This window comes from Nomascus leucogenys, unplaced genomic scaffold (assembly GCF_006542625.1).
Source record: "Nomascus leucogenys isolate Asia unplaced genomic scaffold, Asia_NLE_v1 Super-Scaffold_3068, whole genome shotgun sequence".
Lineage (NCBI taxonomy): Eukaryota > Metazoa > Chordata > Mammalia > Primates > Hylobatidae > Nomascus > Nomascus leucogenys.
In genome coordinates this window covers 411,235-427,810 of record NW_022095790.1, presented here as the reverse complement: position 1 = coordinate 427,810, position 16,576 = coordinate 411,235, and the positions used below count along the sequence as shown (strand labels likewise).

At 42.7% G+C, this 16,576-nt stretch overlaps 1 long non-coding RNA gene, 2 other non-coding genes and 1 pseudogene across 4 annotated transcripts; all 4 read left to right on the top strand.

The window, feature by feature from the left end:
- Positions 1-2,953: 2,953 nt before the first annotated feature.
- Positions 2,954-12,664, top strand: LOC100594589 (annotated as a pseudogene). The gene is made up of 10 exons (XR_004029048.1): positions 2,954-3,091; positions 3,977-4,022; positions 6,877-7,010; positions 7,841-8,021; positions 8,123-8,296; positions 8,803-8,908; positions 10,290-10,446; positions 10,545-10,627; positions 11,498-11,594; positions 12,182-12,664. The product of XR_004029048.1 is annotated as a T-complex protein 1 subunit zeta-like (transcript).
- On the top strand, positions 7,869-8,002 carry LOC115833713. Its single transcript, XR_004029053.1, has one exon. It is a non-coding gene; the product is annotated as a small nucleolar RNA SNORA22 (small nucleolar RNA).
- LOC115833712 lies at positions 12,374-12,508 on the top strand. Its single transcript, XR_004029052.1, has one exon. It is a non-coding gene; the product is annotated as a small nucleolar RNA SNORA15 (small nucleolar RNA).
- A 2,200-nt stretch (positions 12,665-14,864) lies between the features above and the next one.
- On the top strand, positions 14,865-16,096 carry LOC105737554. The gene is made up of 2 exons (XR_001115125.2): positions 14,865-15,442; positions 15,705-16,096. It is a non-coding gene; the product is annotated as an uncharacterized LOC105737554 (long non-coding RNA).
- Positions 16,097-16,576: the final 480 nt, after the last annotated feature.

The window sequence follows — 16,576 nt, the reverse complement described above, 5'->3', positions numbered from 1 at the left end:
AGCTAACGATAAATTATCTAAGCTAACAATTCAAAGGCAGCTGGGCGCGGTGGCTCAAGCCTGTAATCCCAGCACTTTGGGAGGCCAAGGCGGGTGGATCACATGAGGTCAGGAGTTCGAGACCAGCCTGTCCAACATGGCGAAACCCCATCTCTACCAAAAATACAGAAGTTAGCTGGGCATGGTGGTGGGTACCTGTACGCGCAGTGGTGCGATCTCAGCTCACTGCAACCTCCCTCCTCTTGGGTTCAAGCAATTCTCCTGCCTCAGCCTCCAGAGTAGATGCGATTATAGGCACCCACCACCACACCCAGCTAATTTTTGTATTTTTAGTAGAGACGGGGTTTCGCCATGTTGGCCAGGCTGCTCTCAAACTCCTGACCTTAGGTGATCCACCTGTCTCTGTCTCCCAAAGTGCTGGGATTACAGGCATGAGTCACCTTCCTGCCCAGCCAAAAAGGTTCCTTTTAATCCTTTTTCATTCATCATTCACAAAGACTATCTTTTTTTTGACAATCTCTATTTCTAGATCTCAGGAAACTAGGTGGTAAAAACTTCAGCACGGCCGGGCGCAGTGGCTCACGCTTGTAATCCCAGCACTTTGGGAGGCCGAGGCGGGTGGATCACGAGGTCAGGAGATCGAGACCACGGTGAAACCCCGTCTCTATTAAAAATACAAAAAATTAGCTGGGCGTGGTTGCAGGCGCCTGTAGTCCCAGCTACTCGGAGAGGCTGAGGCAGGAGAATGGCGTGACCCCAGGAGGCGGAGCTTGCAGTGAGCTGAGATTGCGCCACTGCACTCCAGCCTGGGTGACAGGGCAAGACTCCGTCTCAAAAAAAAAAAAAAAAAAAAAAAAACTTCAGCACTATATATATATTTTTTTGAGACAGAGTCTTGCTCTGTCACCCAGGCTGGAGTGCAGTGGCACGATCTCAGCTCACTGGAACCTGCACCTCCTAGGTTCAAGTGATTCTCGTGCCTCAGCCTCCTGAGTAGCTGCAATGATAGGCACCCGCCTATCCAGCTAATTTTTTTGTATTTTTTGTAGAGACGGGTTTCACCATGTTGCCAAGGCAGGTCTCAAACTCCTGGCCTCAGGTGATCCGACCACCTCGGCCTCCCAAAGTACTGCGATTACAGGTGTGAGCCACCACACCTGGCCACACTATATTTTTGGTGTAGTTTTTCTTATGTTAGAATGACATGATAAAGGCTAAGCGCTACGTGAAATGGACACATTTCGTATTTACGACACTTGCTATATAGCATTTGCTTCCTGCATTGATTTTAAAATGTTTAGAAATAAAATCCCTGGCCGGGCATGTTGGCTCAGTAGGTGACTGGTTAGTTGTATCATTCTTTTTGAGACAGGCTGCAGTGCAGCGGCAATATCATAGCTGACATAGCTGACTGCAACCTCCGCCTCCTAGATTCCAGCTATCCTCCTACCTCAGCCTCTCGAGTAGCTGGGACCATGGGCGTGCACCACCACGCCCGGCTAATTTTTGTACTTTTTGTATAGATGGGGTCTCACTACATTGCCCAGGCTGGTCTTGAACTCCCAGACACAAGTGATCTGCCCGCCTCAGCCTCCCAAAGTTTCGGGATTACAGTCGTGAGCCACTGCACCCCGGCTCCTAGTTGTGTAATTCTTACAAAGAACATTACGCAGCTGTTAACGAGGACTTCCCATTAGTCTTGATATGGCACACTCTCCAAGATATTTAAAGTATAACATACCCTACAGTGTGTATTAGGAATTGCCATTTGTGTGGGGAAATGATTATATTCATATATAAGTTTATAAATTCAGAAAGCATGCCGAAAATTCATCGAGTATCCAGGGGTAACTGTGCTTGTCTCTAGTGTTTAACTAGTGGCGGGAGGAAGATTTAATTTCCACCACATGCCCTTTGGTGCCTTTTGAATTCAGAACAATTTCCGTTATCTATTAAAAATAAAATACCGGCCGGGCACGGTGGCTCACGCCTGTAATCCCAGCACTTTGGGAGGCAGAGACGGGAGGATCACTTGAGCTCAGCAGTATCACTTGAGCTCAGGAATTTGAGACCACCCTGGGCAACATGGTGAGGCCGTGTGTCTACAAAAAGAAAAAATAAAGTAAAATATCACGTGTTACTGAATCCCTGGTATTTGGCGGGCACTGCATACTGTAAACAATTGTGGAGCTCTTTGGAAATTTACCTTAAAAGGGAGTCCTCTCAAAGGCTGGACACCATGACTCTACAAGGGTGAGTTTTCAAATCTACCATGGAAGCCCAGGGCCTCAGCAGCATCCTGAGTCCCACTGACGGACAGGTTCTTATGACTCAACTCCCATCGCACCAGTCCTGCAGCTTTCTAAAGGCATCCAGCACTTTCTACCTTGCATTCTATCTTCATCTTCGCTAGTCCTTACAGCACCGCATGATCCCGGCGGAGAGTGCTTATCAGACTAGCTTGTGTGTCCCCACGGCACCTACAGCACCGTCAAGCACAGGGTCCAGAAAGCTCCAATGAAAGGCATGAAAGCAGCAAGGGAACGAGACTGAGGAGCAAATCGCGCGAGTAGGGGCGGTAGGAGGCCCACCCTACGCCCTGTCCCGCGCGGAGCATAAGCCCTGCCCACATCCTGAGCTCCCGGGTCCGCAAAGTTGGGCCCCACCGAGCTCCAACGCCAGAACCCAGAAGCACTTGCTGCCAGGAACAGGCAACTCCCGTGCGCGATAACGTCGCGGCCGCGGCGCGAGGAGTGGAACCGCAGGCACCGTGCAGCCGCGGCCCAGTAAGCGGGCGCCGAACAGCCCGTGGCCCAATGGCTGCGGCGCGGGCACGCTGGGGGGGGGCCGGGCGCGCCGACTTTTCCAGAAGATCCGGATAGTGCCTCCCGGCCGTGGCGCGCCGGCTCTGGGCTCTCCGCACGCTGCATCGCTCTTTCTCCTCTGGAGCAGCTATGGCGGCGGCGAAGACCGTGAACCCCAAGGCCAAGGTGGCCCGAGCGCAGGCGGCGCTGGCGTTCAACATCAGCGCGGCGCGGGGTCTGCAGGACGTGCTGAGGACCAACCTGGGGCCCAAAGGGACCATAAAGATGTAAGGCGGGGCTGGCGGGAGGGCTGGGCTGGCACCGCGCGCCGCTGCGCACCTGGCGGGCCCAGGACCGCGGACGGGAGCCCGCTGCCTCGGGGCTCCGCAGCCACCCTTCCTCGCGTCCTCCCGGGCCGGTCCTGTTCCCTGCTAAGCCCCGCCGTCGCGGCCATTTTTTCCTGCGTCGTGCCGTCTCCATGGAGAAAAAAGCGGCTCTAGTGTGCGGCGTTCCCCGCCTTCTTGGGCTTCCAGACACCCTGAGGGCTCTGCACAATCTCTGCGGGGACGGGGTGGGCACTACACCTGTCCTCCAGCCTGCAGGAGATAACTAGCTCCATATTCTCGGCTCCCTAAGATCGGGGAAAAGCCCGTTTTCTAATGGGACTTTTTAATTTAGTTGTCGTTGATAACTAGCGCCATATCCCCGGCTCCCTAAGATCTGGGAAAAGTCCTTTTTTTGTTTTGCTTTTTTTTTTTTTTTTTTTTTTGAGACGGAGTCTCGCTCTGTCACGCAGGCTGGAGTGCAGTGGCGCGATCTCGGCTCACTGCAGACTCCGCCTCCGGGGTTCATGTCTTTCTCCTGCCTCAGTCTCCCGAGTAGCTGGGACTACAGGCGCCCGCCACCACGCCCAGCTTGCTTGCTTGCTTTATTTATTTATTTACTTATTTATTTTTAGTAGAGACGGGGTTTCACCATGTTAGCCAGGATGGTCTCGATATCCTGACCTCGTGATCCACCCGCCTCGGCCTCCCAAAGTGCTGGGATTACAGGCGTGAGCCACCGCACCCAGCTGGAAAAGCCCATTTTCTAATGGGACTTTTTAATTTAGTTTTCGTTTTAATTTAATTTCGTTTTTGTCACAATCTGATTCATTTCTGTCTCTTAAACAGCCTTGTTTCTGGCGCTGAAGACATCAAGCTTACTAAAGACACAGGAGTTGACGATCAGCCCTGGCCAACATGGTGAAACTCGATCTCTACTAAAAATAAAAAAATTAGCCGGGCATGGTCCTGCACAGTGTGCTGCTTCACGAAATGGTGAGAGGTGCTCTGCTAGGTCAGAAATGTCTTGATTTTCTGTAGAACTTTTGCTTTGTAGAAAGATTTGCAATGTCCATTCTCAAGGTAGGAGAACATTCAGAAGTGACATGTAAGGCCGGGCGGTGGCTCACCTGTATCCAGCACTCTGGAGGCGAGGCGGGCGGATCACGAGGTAGGAGATCGAACCATCCTGCAACACAGTGAAACCCCTCTACTAAAAAAAAAAAATTAGCCGGGCGACGGCGAGCCTGTAGTCCAGCTACTGAGCTGAGCAGGAATGCGGAACCCCGGGCGAGCTGCAGTGACCGAGACCGCCACTGCACTCCAGCCTGGAGACAGCGAGACTGTCAAAAAAAAAAAAAAAAAAAAAAAATGTAAAGTGACAGTAATACTACTGACTGTGCCTGGAGTCTGACAACCCTGTCTTTGAATCCCTGCTTTTTTGCCATTCACAGTCTGGGCTAAAGGACTGTAATTGTACATTAATTATAATAAAATTTGAAAAATTAAGGGTGGTTGACACAATCACATGGGCAAAATGCATGAAGATGGTTTTTCTCTTTATGGTTTTTTTTTTTTTTTTTTTTTTAAAGTCAAGAGTCTCACTCTGTTGCCTAGCCTGGAGTCCAGTGGTTCACTGCAACCTCTGCCTCCTGGGTTCAGGTGATTCTCCTGTCTCAGCCTCCCAAGTAGCTGGGATTACAGACTTGCTCCACCATGCCCAGCTAATTTTTGTGTTTTGTGTAGAGATGGTATTTCACCATGTTGGCCAGGCTGGTCTTGAACTCATGACTTCAGGTGATCCGCCTGAGTCAGCCTCCTAAAGTTCTGGGATTACCAGGTGTGAGCCACCGCATCCGGCCAGTTTTTCTCTTTTTAAAACAGCAATTTCTCTGTTATGTCTCATCTCCATCTCCAACTGGAGGGGAGAGAAATCTCTTTGCTTTAACATTTTTAAAGTCTTAGGGATGGAGAATGTGAAATTATTGAAGGGAGTGTGCGTTTTACTCATCCCTAAATTCCCAAAACTTAGCAGTTCAAATCCAAGAAAAGGAAATGATTTCCTGCTGATTTGAGTTCAGAATAATCAGGATTTTGCTAGTAGTATACCATGCTATCAACATCCAGATGAAATATCTTTAGTAAAGACTTGCTAATCTAGGAGGTGTTGTTTTTGTTTTTAGTGGGTTCAGTGGTGGCCCGCGTTAGCAGAAAAGTGGAGCCATAGTTAAACTTGACGTCAGAATTGTTTGGGAGCCGAGTGCGGTGGCTCATTCTTGTAATCTCAGCACTTTGGAAGGCCGAGGTAGGTGGATCACTTGAGGCCAGGAGTTCACGATCAGCCCTGGCCAACATGGTGAAACTCCGTCTCTACTGAAAATACAAAAATTAGCCAGGCATGGTTCTGTACACCTGTAGTCCTAGCTACTCCTGAGGCTGAGGCAGGAGAATCGATCACTTGAACCTGGGAGGCTGAGGTTTCAGTGAGCCAAGATTGTGCTACTGCACTCTCCAGCCTAGGCAACAGAGTGAGACTGTCACCAAAAAAAAAAAAAAATTATTTGGGTTTTAGTGTGTGAGAAATACAGCATAAGTAGAGAGAAGCACATAGAACATTTACAATTTAGGAAATAATTATAAAGTGGACACACACAACCACCATTGTAGTTAAGAAATAAATTGTTGCTACCACCTCAGAAGTCCCCTCCCACTGGAACCTCTTTCCAGTCTCCAGAAGTCTGTTTTTCAGTTTTCTTTGAAAAATTTACAAACCTATGAAAATAATAATTATATTGGATGTGCCCTTTACCTAGATTCACCAATTGTTTACATGTTGCTCCATTTCTTTTCTATTTTTCCTCTGAATCATTTGAAGGTAAGCTGCAGACATGTCATTTTACCTCTAAAATACAATTTTTTTCTGCCTTTTTTTTTTTAAGAGACAGGATTTTGCCATGTAGCCCAGGCTGGTTTCAAATTCCTGAGTTCAAGGGATCCATCTGCTGTGGCCTCCCAAAGTGCTGGGATTACAGGCATGAGCTAACGCACCTGACCTTTCCTTTTAAATTATTTGGCCATTGCAGAGTAACAGTGGAGGCTGCTGAGCTTTCATTTTAGGAGATACCTGGCTTATTCTCACTAGAGCCCTACACTTGCCTAAAGAGGCAAGGGTGTAAAATTATCTGTTACTGTTAACTGTTAGCTGTCATCTTGAGTAAACTTTTACTGAGCCTCAAGCTTCCTCATCTGTAAAGTAGAGATAACCTGGGAAATAAATTACACATGAAAATGTTTCGATCATTATAATTGCATGCGCATGACAGCTAATTGTGACTTTTTAATTATTTATTTTTTTTTTTTTTTTTTTTTTTTTTTTTTTTTTTTTTTTTTGAGACATTTGCTCTGTCCCACTGGATCATGCCGTCCGCCACTGCACCCCCCCTTCACCCATCCCGCCCACCTCCCGATAGCTGACTACAGCACCCCAACACCCGGCTAATTTTTGTATTTTAGTAAGACGTTTCACTGTTAGCCAGATGTCTCATCCTGACCCTATCCCCGCCTCGCCTAAGTGCTGGATTACAGCTGAGCCACCGCCACGACTTTTTAATCTTAATAATTTGTAGCCAAACACTTGGGTAGCTTTTTCAAGTAGATAGCACTTAAAGAGGCCCTTCATGCATTCTGTTTGTGGTATATTTAGACTGCTTCATATTGTTTTAAGTGATTCATTCTTTTTCTACTTTCAGCAAATTCAACACCTAACAGCTTCCTTAATAGCAAAGGTAGCAACAGCCCAGGATGATATAATTGATGATGGTACGACTTCCAATGTCCTAATCATTGGAGAGCTGCGAAACAGGTGGATCTCTACATTTCTGAAGTATGCACAACTTTTTTTTGTTTTGTTTTTTTGAGATGGGGTTTCACTCTTGTCCAGGCTAGAGTGCAATGGCATCTTGGCTCACTGCAACGTCCGTCTCCTGGGTTCAAGCAATTCCCAGCCTCAGCCTCCTGAGTAGCTGGGATTACAGGCATGCGCCACCACGCCCGGCTAATTTTGTATTTTTCGTAGAGACGGGGTTTCTCCACGTTGGTCAGGCTGGTCTCAAATTCCTGACCTCAGGTGATCCATCCGTTTTGGCCTCCCAAAGTGCTGTGATTAAAGGCGTGAGCCACCACGCCCGGCACACTTTTGTTTCTGTAATATTTTATTGTATATAGGACGTGTCAGATACTTATTTATACAAATTGATGTGTTAATACTAGCGGAGGCCATACAGTAGAATTAGGGGGCTTAAATCTGGGTCTTTGTCCTGGTCTAAAACAAATAATTGTGACCTTGGACAGGTTATGGAACCTTTTTTGGCCTGAAAATAATTTTGTAATCAAGTTGAATTGCCTATGTGATTTGTATCTGTTTTTAGATTAATAATTGAGATTTTAAAATGGGATGTTTAGGACTAGGCATATTTATTTCTTAGGAAAAAGACAACCAAAAGCTTACATTTGGATAAATTCCACTTTATTAGCCCTGACTAGTTCCAAGGTTTAAAACAAACCTCAGTGAGTACGAATCTATTGTCAGAATTTTCTGGTAAAAGAGAGCAGACAGTCTTTATTTATTTTTATTAGTAAATGATGTGAATTAGTTTGAGATTACCTATAGAAAAGATAGAATAATGCTACCATCTGTGAGTTGTTGGGACACAGTGTCGGTTTTGACATGATTCAGAGTGGTTTGCGCAGTGAACACCCAAGTGTGCTTTATAGTTCCCTTGGCTTTGACCCTGTGCTAGAGCATTGCCTGCTCTTCTCCTCTGCATTGAAAGGAATATTTATCCTTTTAAATGTATTCAGAAAGCCAGCACATTATATTACCTCGTGTTCAAAGGTATGATGATCAGAATATCTCTCCAAGAATTATCTGAACTTTATCATGAACTATCGTTGCACCTAACTGAAGATGCAAGTGTTATTGTGTGTTTATTGTAGGGCCTTCATCCCAGAATAATCACTGAAGGATTTGAAGCTGTGAAGGAAAAGGCCCTTCATTTTTTGGAAGAAGTCAAAGTAAGCAGAGAGATGGACAAGGAAACACTTAAAGATGTGGCCAGGGCATCTCTTTGTAGTAAAGTTCATGCTGAACTTGCAGATGTCTTAACAGAGGTATGTATTAAATTTTGTCTGTGTCTGGTATGGTACACCTATATAGAAAATCTCTGATAGTAGAAACATGAATATAATTACCAAGTTCAATCACAAGGTGCTATGTAGGTTCATTTTTGTAGTAGTGATACCCAATCTGTGTCTCTAAAAAGTAAAATGAGGAAATTTAAATAATAGTATACCTAACCAGGTTTTGAAAGTAAAATTGGAGCTTTCATTAAAAGGTTTATAAAGTGAAGATTTTGTTATTAGAAAGCTTCCAGTTAATGAAACACCAGGAGGAATGTTAATGTTAAGGAATGTTAATGTTTGGGAATTACAGATTGAGATTTCAGAAATGTAACAGCTGTTCATATATAATGTATTCTATCTGCTTATAGAAAAAGACTTAAATCAGTGTAGAAATTGTAAAATGAAGAAACTGTTCACTTTAGCCTTCTGAAAAGCAACATGTTTCTGCTACTGCAAATTGAATTTACTTAATGGTTATCCTTCTCCTGTTGCAGGCTGTAGTGGGCTCCATTTTGGCCATTAAAAGAAAAGATGAACCTACTGATCTCTTCATGATTTTGTGATCATTGACAAGAAACATAAATTTGAAACTGATACAAGGTAGGTGGTAGAAGACTATGAAATACTAATGGTTGGGCATGGTGGCTCAGGCATGTAATCCCAGCACTTGGGGAAGCCAAGGTGGGTAGATCACCTGAGGTTAGGAGTTCGAGACCAGCCTGGCCAACATGGGGAAACCCCGTCTCTACTAAAATTACAAAAATTAGCCAGGCATGGTGGCGGGTACATGTAATCCCAGCTACTTGGGAGGCTGAGGCAGGAGAATCGCTTGGAACTGGGAGGTGGAGGTTGCAGTGAGCCAAGACCACACCATTGCACTCCAGCCTGGGTGATAAGAGCAAAACTCCATCTCAAAAAACCAAAAATACTAATAAAGTGTGTTTTGAAATTTAGGGGTGCTTTGTACAATATATATTGTTGGCAAAATTTTTAATATATTTGGATATAGAATATTGTATATTTACCTGAAGATATAAGTTGGATAAATTGCTAGGTGAAGATTGTTTTTACTTTTAGTAATATTTTTTCCTGAAATAAGGTGAATGTTATGTTGTATTTATGGGTAGAATTATTCTGAAAAGTGAACAACATCAGTCATTTGGCGTTTATTGAATTGCTAGGTACAAAGCATAATGAGAAGCAGTAGAGGAATTAAAAAAATTTTTTTTTCCAAAGACTTAGTTAGAAAACATGTATATGTTCATTTTTCCTTTCTTTTTGTGGAGAATGGAGTCTCCTTACGTTGCCTAGCCTGGTTTTGAATTCCTGGGATTAAGGTGTCCTCTCACCTCTGCCTCCCCAAGTGCTGGCATTACAGGCACTTGGCAGAAAACATGTTTTTAAAAGATGTCATCATAGTTTGACAGCCTACCAGGGAGATTATCTCTGCAGACTTTTCTGTACAGCATAGGATCTTCAAGTAATTCAAGGAACAACGCTGACTGCATGAAAATTATCAATGCCTTCTCAGTTCAGTGTTTAACATATACCCATCGGGAAATCAATAACCATAATTTTGTGTGTGTTTCAACAGCTTAATCAACGGGCTTGTTTTGGACCACAGAGCATAGCATCTTGACAGGAAGGAAAGGGTGGAGGATGCATACATCCTCACTTGTAACGTGTCATTAGAATATGAAAAAACTTAAGTTTATAGCCCCTTAACGGTGAAATGGAGGAGCTTCGTGTTTTAGGTGAATTACTTTTTTGTGAAACTTCGTTCCCCACTGTAAGGACAATAATCCTCAAATTGGTTTGGGAGAGTTATAGGAAACAGCCTCTAAAGATGTGCAAGGGGCAGGATTGGAGCTCAGTGAGCTGTTTGTTAAATCTTAGGACTAATCCAGTTTCAGAAGCTATTTTCTCAAAAAATAAATGTTTCCCTGCTTTCTGTAACTTTTTTTTTTTTTCTTCTTAATAGAGAAGTGAATTCTGGCTTTTTTTTTTTACAAGAGTGCAGAAGAGAGAAAAACTCATAAAAGCTGAAAGAAAATTCATTGAAGATAGAGTTAAAACAAATAATAGAACTGAAAAGGAAAGTCTGTGGTGATTCAGATAAAGGATTTATTAATCAAAAGGTGAGAATGAAAATCCAGTGTATAAACTAAATAGTATGTATCATCCTTTTTACTTTTAAGGTGAAAGATGTTGAAACTAATTTTTATTTTTATTATAGGGAATTGACCCCTTTTCCTTAGATGCTCTTTCAAAAGAAGGCATAGTCGCTCTTCACAGAGCTAAAAGGAGGAATATGGAGAGGTATGAGTAGCAGATTTATCCGAGTAATTTGACTTTTACTTATTTTGCAAATGAATTGGGATTACTTGTTTTTCCTTATACTTTATCTTTGGGTTTTTCAACTGTACAATTAATTGGCATTAACTATATTCACATTATTTTGCACCCGTCAGCACTGTCCATCTCTAGGATTTTTTTTATCATCACAAACTGAAACTGTATACCCATGAAATAGTTACTCCCCGTTTCTCATTCCCCCTATGCCCTTGTAAACATTATTTAACTTTTTGTCTCTGAATTCAGTATACTTTCTCCCAAAGAGGTCACCACAATAAAAGTTTTTTTAAAAATACTTTATTATTTTTTTGAGACAGTCTTGCTCTGTTGTACAGTGGCATGATCGTGGTTCATTGCAACTTCCACTTCCTGGGTTCTTAGGATTCTCGTGCCTCAGCCTCCCAAGTAGCTAGGATTATGGGTGTCTGCCACCATGCCCGTTGAATTGTTTCGTTTTCGTTTTGCTTTTTTGGTAGAGATGGGGTTTTGCCATGTTGGCTAGGCTGGTCTCAAACTTCTGGCCTCAAGTGATCCACCCACCTCAGCCTCCCCAAAGTGTTGGGATTACAGGCGTGAGCCACCATGCCTGGCCAATAAACAGCTCTTGTCCATCTTTAGATTTCATTTGCTGACTTGGGGAGAGTGGTTTAAATGGAGGGTTAAAAGACTGGTTTTCAGCTGGCTGATGGCAAATGAAAAGGCTTAGGTTAAAGTACATTTTAAAATGTAATTTTGTGTGTAATTCTGAAAAATTCCTTTCTAGAAATTACCGGTCTTCTCTTTGAACTTCACTGGTAACATTGCTTATTCATTTCCCTTAAAATGCTATTTCAGGCTGACTCTTGCTTGTGGTGGGGTGGCCCTGAATTCTTTTGAGGACCTAAGTCCTGATTGCTTGGGACATGCAGGACTTGTATATGAGTATACATTGGTAAGTGTATTTTCTTCTTGAGGGTAATAGAACTTTTTAGCTCATGAATTATTTTTGTTTTGTTTGTTTGAGATGGGTTCTCACTCCTGCCCGGGCTGGAGTGCAGTGGTGTGATCACAGCTCACTGCAGCCTCATCTTCCTGGGCTCAAGTGATCCTCCTGCTTCAGGCTCCTGAGCAAATGGGGCCACAGACATGTGCTACCATGCCTGGCTAATTTTTTTTTGTAATTTTTATAGAAACAGGGTCATATTGTGTTGCCCAGGCTGGTCTTAAACTCTTGGGCTCAGGCTGTCCTTCACCCTCAGCCTCCCAAAGTGCTGAGATTATAGGCATGAGTCACTGTGCCTGGTTCATGAAGTCTTTAGCAGAAAAATTAGTTGAAATTCAGGATCAGATTTTTGTTTATATACATTTTGAAGGTTTATGTGTAGTAATGGGAAGCCATTTATATGTGATTTTTCAAAAAGATAATTTGATGTGATCGAGTTTGTTCCTTATTAATATGCTGCTTGTCATTCTCTGTAAGTCCCTCTTCTCTCTTTGCACAAATCCTGTTTTTGAAAATCATGTTTCTTCTACACAAAGGGAGAAGTTCACCTTTATTGAGAAGTGTAACAACCCTCGTTCTGTCACATTATTGATCAAAGGACCAAATAAGCCCACACTTAGATCAAAGATGCAGTAGGGGATGGCTTGAGGGCTGTCAAAAATGCTATTGATGATGGTAAGATCCTCACCATATTTCAATTCTATTAAATTGTTTTGCTGGTCTGAAAAGCATGGCTGAATACTGTGTTCTTTTATCAGTAGTTTACACAGCCAGACACCATGCAAAAGCAGTCTTCCCTTTAGAATGACTGATGGTATGCTAAGGTTTTTCATAGCATATCATTATTAAAGGTGAATACAAATAAATGAACTAATACTGATCTGTTGAAAGAGCTGCCAGTGGCCAGTGAAGCCATTCTGGTTGGACCATTCTCCTATTTGATGTTAGTCGCTTGTATTGTGGCTTTCAAATGCAGTACTTAAATTGATGTGGTCATAGTGAATTTGTAAGGAATTAATGGCTTTCATATGTATATTTTGTTATTCATAATTAGTTCTACAGTTTTCTTAGCATTTTGCTTTTTCCCCCATCCAACAGGCTGTGTTGTTCCAGGTGCTGGTGCCGTGGAAGTGGCAATGGCAGAAGCCCTGATTAAATATAAGCTCAGTGTAAAGGACAAGGCACAGCTTGGAGTCCAGGCATTTGCTGATGCGTTGCTCATTATTCCCAAGGTGTGTATGCCTTAAACAGTCAATCTTCCAAAAGATTCAGCTGATCAAACTTTTTTGATAATGTAGGCTTTATTCATAATACGGATTTTGGATAAACAGGTTTGATCAGTTTTCTTCCTGACTGTAGAACATCCAAATGTATTTGGTTTCTCTGGGAGGCCTGAATAGCTGATGTTTCAGGCCTCCCAGAGAAACCAAATACATTTGGATGTTCTACAGTCAGGAAGAAAACTGATCAAACCTGTTTATCCAAAATCCGTATTATGAATAAAGCCTACATTATAAAAAAAGGCAAGAGAGAACCTGTAGCTTAATATTTGCAGTATTAGGGGTTATACTTGAGTACACACTTGCTTTTTGTTTTGGTTTTAGTTAAACTGATATCATTGTTTTTGATTATATACTAATTTTGAAGTATAGTTTATGACTGGTGTATTGCTGCTGGGTTTGGGGTAGATGAGAAAGTTGATCACTAACTTGTGTCTGGTTATTCTCTGAAGGGAACATAAATGTTCTGTCTTCATGCAATGAGATTTTCTTTTTTTTTTTTTTTCTTTTTTTTGTTTTGTTTTTAAGAATTTTGAGAGTTTTGCTCTTGTTGTCCAGGCTGGAGTGCAGTGGTGTGATCTTGGCCCACTGCAACCTCAGCCTCCCCAGTAGCTGGGATTACAGGTGCCTGCCACTACACCCGGCTAGGTTTCTTTTGTATTTTTAGTAGAGATGGGGTTTCACCATGTTGGCCAGACTGGTCTTGTACTCCTGGCCTCAGGTGATCCACCTGCCTTGGCCTCCCAAAGTGCTGGGATTATAGGCGTGAGCCACTGCATCCGGCCGAGATTTTCTTTTGCTTTTTGTTTTGTTTTGTTTTGAGATAGAGTCTCTGTCGCCCAGGCTGGAGTGCAGTGGCGTGATCTTGGCTCATGGCAACCTCCACCTCCCAGGTTCAAGCAATTCTCCTGCCTGAGCCTCCTGAGTAGCTGGGACTACAGGCATGTGCCACAATGCCCAGTTAATTTTTTGTATTTGTAGTAGAAACAGGGTTTCACCATGTTGGCCAGGATAGTCTTGATCTCTTGACCTCGTGATCCACCTGCCTCGGTCTCCCAGAGTGCTGGGATTACAGGTGTGAGCCACTGTGCCTGGCCTTTGTTTTTTTTATATATATATTTTTAATATCAACTCTTCCTGTTTTCTCAAGAATTAAATTTGTTTACTTTAGGTTCTTGCTCAGAATTCTGGTTTTGACCTTCAGGAAACATTAGTTAAAATTTAAGCAGAACATTCAGAATCAGGTCAGCTCGTGGGTGTGGACCTGAACACAGGTAAGAGAATGCAACTGTTTGTAGAGGGAAAACTAGATGTAGTACATGTGAGTTGAAGCCAGGAAAGATTCAAAACGGGGACCAAAAAAAAAATCTTTTGCTTTGCAATTTGACACCAGTACTATTAGGGAACTCTGGATTCTAAAATGGGATAAAATAGGATATTAATAAAAATGGAATGACTAGGTATAATAATTAAGGGAGTAGAGTAGACTGAGTAATTTTGGTATAGTTTCGTTGGAGATGCTGAGTGGTGGTAGATGGTTCAAATTAATGTTGAAGGATTTTCATATTGCATTTGCCTTACTCGGTTCTTTCTTTTTTTTCTTTTTTTGAGACAGAGTCTTGCTGTGTTGCCCAGGCTGGAGTGCAGTGGCAAGATCTTGGCTCACTGCAAGCGCCGCCTCCCAGGTTCACGCCATTCTCCTGCCTCAGCCTCCCGAGTAGGTGGGACTACAGGCATCCGCCACCACGCCTGGCTAATTTTTTGTATTTTTAGTTGAGATGGGGTTTCACCGTCTTAGCCAGGATGGTCTCGATCTCCTGACCTCGTGATCCACCCGCCTCAGCCTCCCAAAGTGCCAGGATTACAGGTGTGAGGCACCGCACCCAGCCACCTTACTCAGTTTTTAATCGAGTACTATGATAAGAAAATAAATTGGGTGATTATATTCATGGGTGAAAAACAGCTAAAGATAGCAAATAATGCCAGAAAAGGGGATCTAGAAATCTAATGAAATGGTGACAGCCCTGATCTTAGGCCCCTGTAACAAAACAACACAAATTAAGTACAAAGTAGGAGACAGATAACAGGTACATCCATGCAGTATGTGTAAGACCTATTGTTGTCAACATTATTATTTAATAAAAAAGGTTTCTGGAATGAGGGAAATGATCAGTCCATTTTAGCCAGATTATAGTTGCAGTGTGTACTTTAGTATGGGTAAACAGAAATGTATCCAGAAGAAGAGAGGGGTGTTCAGGTCTTCTAAGTAGAAGTCAGACACTCCTCAAATATTGTGGACAGGGGTCATGGTTTAGAGTAGAAAATTGGGCTAACAGGGAAGCTTTGAATTCTCATAGTTAATACTGGCGGAAATGAGTCATCAGTGATAAAGCCACACACAATATTGTTGGTTCTCATTGACTGAACTTACTTTGGTTGCCTTTTAGGTGAGCCCATGGTAGCAGAAGCAGGCATTATGGGATAACCATTGTGTAAGAAACAGCTTCTTCACTCCTGGTAAGTTTGGGAAAATGAAAACTAAACTGTTAGAGAATCATCATACTCTTTTCATTTGGTGTTTTCTGTTTAGTTGCTCATTTTCCCCCATGAATAATGTAATCAGCTGAAAGTATGGAAACTGAACTAGCCCTCTGATGTGTAGAGGGGAAGGGGGAAATTTAATTGGATGTTAACGTGTGCAGCTTAGTTGGAAGTGGGAAGTTGAGTCGAATTAGGGCTCCTAATCATCTGAGCCGTCTAATTTTTGTCCCCCTTTCAGCACTGATTGCCACCAACATTCTCTTGGTTGATGAGATCATGTAAGCTGGAATGTCTTCTCTAAAAGGTTGAATTGAAGCTTCCTCTGTATCTGAGTCTTGAAGACTGTGCAAAGTGATCCTGAAGAATACAGCTGTGGAATTTTTGTCCAAGCTTCAAATGAGTTTCAAGGGAATTTTCCCATATGAAAAAAGAGAGAACACTGGCATCTGTTGAAATTCAGAAGTTCTGAAATTATAATTACAGTATGTTTTTAAAAATTGCACTGAAATGTAAACACGTAAAGCAGGTCTTCCACCCAGTGAACAGGATGTTTTGCTTAGCAGCAGTGACATAGAATTCCATGTTAGATAAGCATATATTACCTACCTTATTAAATATTCCTTGAAAAAGTAGATTTTAATGGTTTAATTTTATGTGGACATGTGTTATTCAACAGTACCCTATTGTTAAGCATTTGGTTTTAAAATTTTTATGCTAATATAAATAACGCTTAAGTAATTTAAAATTTTGGAAGCATCCCCTGTTAAATTTCTGAGTAAATTTATTGATCAGTTGGACTTTTCACACTTTAGAAATAGCTTTGCTAAAATGCTCCCCCTACAAAGTTGTAGGAAATGGGAAGAGGAGTAAACTAGAGGCAAGGGAGTTGAGAGAGCTGGAAGGCATGGTGGCTAAGGGCTACGGTTATCAGGAGAAATTTGAGATTTGTAGGCTGACTATATTTTCAAGCTTCTGAACTTTTGCTTATGCAAAATATCCCAAAGCCTCTAGCATCATAGTTTTCTCACCCAAATTACTGTTTCCACAAGATTTATATAGTTGGTCTATCTCTGTGGTCCTTGAAGGTGAAATTGGTGTTACTAGGCCGTG